General features: G+C 54.7%; 1 protein-coding gene across 3 annotated transcripts in view; it reads left to right on the forward strand.

Moving 5' to 3' along the window:
- The window catches only part of PALD1 (phosphatase domain containing, paladin 1), an 86,709-nt gene that overhangs the window by 16,634 nt on the left and 67,032 nt on the right, over positions 1–3,043 (forward strand). The window lies entirely within an intron of this gene.

Here is a 3,043-nt window from a genome sequence, read left to right on the forward strand (position 1 = left end):
CCCCGGAGGCAGCAGGTGTCTCTTTCCCCAGCTCCCACTGCTGGGTTCTCTGATGGGACCAGCTCCCTGGGAGGTGCAGCCTTGGGCTCTTCCCGCCTCGCCTCTCCACTCGGACCTCTCCACGCGGAGGAAAAGAAACGAAGGCGGGCATCTAAAGACTCTTTTGTGAATTGGCCCTTAATTTTTTTTTATTGAGGTGAATATACCTACCATAGAATTTACCATTTTAGCCATTTTTAATTGCACAGTTCAGTGGCATTAAGTACATTCCCATGGCTGTGCGACTGCCACCCCCTCCCGAACTTTTTAATCTTCTGAAACTGAAGCTCTGTGCCCATTAAACACGAACTCCCCATCTCCCTCCCTCCCCCACCCTTACCCACTGCCCCTGGCAGCCCTCTGCTACATTGTGTCTCTGAAGTTGGTAACGCACCTCCTAGAAGTGGAATCGTACAGTGTTTGACCTTTTGCGTCTGGCGTATTTAAACACTTAGCATAACGTCTTCGAGGCTCATCCATGTTGTGGCATGTGTCAGATTTCATTCCTCTTTAAGGCTGTAATTGTTCTTTGGAGCACATTTTAAAGGCACCTCAGACCTTCAGGACTGAGTAAGGGGGTCGGCCAGCTTGATGGCGAGAGTGGGAATAAATGATGTTTATTTACACGTACTGGGTGCCAGCCCGTCCCCTCTGTGGTCTGTTGTGAGCCTCACCCCATCCTTATGGGTAAGTTCCACTGTTATCCTCCTTTTACAGAGAAGGGAACTAGGCTCAGAGAATTTCAGTCACTTGGCCAAGGTCACACAGCAAGTCATCAGTCAGCCGGGATTGGATGCCACGTCTGCCTCACGGCACAGCCCATGCTCTGCGTTCCCACGCCCGGCACAGTGCCCTGGCCAGGCTCAGAGTCATTTCCTCAAGTCCTTCTGGTCACCTCTGCAGCTGATCGGCCCTGAGAGCGGAGCTGACCGGTGCCACCTGGCACTGAGGCGACGCTGGCAGCAGCGCCACCTCCCTGACTCGGGTCCTCCTTCCTGGGCCCAGCTTCTGCTGAAAGCTCCTTTATGAAGCAGCTTCCCCGGGCCGGGCAGGGGTCTGTGGGGGTGGTGGGCCCCCGTGCCCCTGGCACGAGGCTGGTGGGGCTTCCTGGCCCATGGCAGGATGTCGCTCTTGGCAGAACTCTCCCTGAGCAAACAGGAGCTTGGGATCGAGAGCATAGATAAACAGGAAGAGGGAAAAACATGAAAATATTTTCCTTCCCCTCCTGGGCCCTGGTGTTTTCTTGCTGCCCGTCCCTCTGCCCCTGGAGGTTTGAGGTGGCGGAGCTCTGCCCCCGCCAGAAACCACCGGAGGCCTGAGAACTCCCCGGCCGGGTTTTAGGCGTTAGGTTTTAGGTTTTGTTTTGCCTGATGGGCTGGGATAAGCCTGGACACTGGGGCCAGTAGGCCAGAGTTTGAATCTTGGTTCTTCGCTTTCTTTGCCAGAATGCCTTTCTTGTCGGTCCAAGGTTGCTCATCCTCAGGCACAGAGAATTGGCCGCCTCTTCCAGGAAGCCTTTCCTGAGTTCCCCCGAGTTCCTGAGTCTTCCTCTGTGCACCTTGGTGTAGTGGGGAAAGTCCTGGGTCCCTTCCCCGTGGTCAGCCTCTCCGAACCTCCGTTTCCTTATCTGTGGGTCAGGAAGGAGTGGGGAGAGGAGAGAGCCTGATTCTCATGCTCTGGCCTGATGGCCTTCTCAGGGTTAACTCCCTTCCATGCCAGGGACGGAAGTGAGGAGGACAGAGTGTGAAATGAAGTCACTTCCCCGCCCGGGGGTCTGCCATGTGCCTGGCCTTCCTCAGTAAATCCGGTTTCCTGCTTGGCCTCTGCATGCCTACCTACTCCTGGCTCCCATGACCCCGAAGGTCACCAGCAGGTGGGGCTCCTGATGGAATGCTGGCCTGTCACTCATCCTGTGAGGTCACTTCCGGTCAGGATCAGCCATCCACTTTTCCTGCCACAGCCTTCACAGGGCGGTTTCATGGGAATGATGGGTGTGGGGCTTGAGGGAGGCTACCAGAGGTCAAGTTCAGTGCCTACCCTGCTCTTTACCCTGGGGCACTGAGGCCCCGGGAGGGCAGGGCACTTCCTGAGGTCAGGACCAGCAGGCAGGCCTCTGCACCACACTCAGTTGTGGGGGCTCTGTGGGTGTCCCCCGGAGTCGCAGGCTGGTGGTTGGGGGATGTTGCCCAGCCTCCCTGGGCCCCCATTTCTTCTGTGGAACCTGGGGGAGCCTGGGTGCGAGAACTTCCCTGAGCAGTCAGACCTGGGCTTTCATGTTCTGGTTTGACCCTCAGTCAACTTAGGGAACCGAGACTGAGAGAGCTCAGGACCAGCCTGGGCCTCTGATGGGGGACAGCGCTGTGGTTGCCCAGGTCCTTCTGGCTCCAGTATCCTGGCTCCTTCTGTGGGAAGGTGTTCGCTCCCCATCAGCGGCACCTGGGGAGCATCCTGGGCCCTCTGACCGTTCCCTGTGGGCCAGCGGCGCTTTGGGTCTGTGAGGTTGACACAGAACCTTACAGGTATCAGAGGCCACACTGTGTAGGTCTTTCTTCTGCTTTTCTGTATGTACTATAGCTTCATTTTAGAAAATCAGAGAAAATGCAGGAAGATTAGAAAAGTCTTATGTTCCCACTTCCCAGCAATACAAAGTTCACCATTAATGTTTAGAGATTTAGCCTTCCAGACATTTTCCCCGTGTGTGTGTGTGTGTGTGTGTGTGTGTGTGTGCAAGAGAGGGGGGGGAGAGAGAGAGAGAGAGAGAGAGAGAGAGAGATCCCTCTCTCCTTCTTAATTGGTCAAAACTCTGAAGTAGTGTTTGGTGTCTTTTTTTAAAAAACTACATACAGGCCCTGGCTGGCGTGGCTCAGTTGATTCAGCATTGTCCCATGCACGGAGAGGTCATGGGTTCGATTCCCAGTCAGGGCACATTTGAGAGCAACTAATCAATGTTTCTCTCATATCAATCTTTCTCTCTTCTCTGTTCCTCTATCTAAAAGAAATAATA

This window comes from Myotis davidii, unplaced genomic scaffold (assembly GCF_000327345.1).
Source record: "Myotis davidii unplaced genomic scaffold, ASM32734v1 scaffold134, whole genome shotgun sequence".
NCBI classification, from domain to species: domain Eukaryota; kingdom Metazoa; phylum Chordata; class Mammalia; order Chiroptera; family Vespertilionidae; genus Myotis; species Myotis davidii.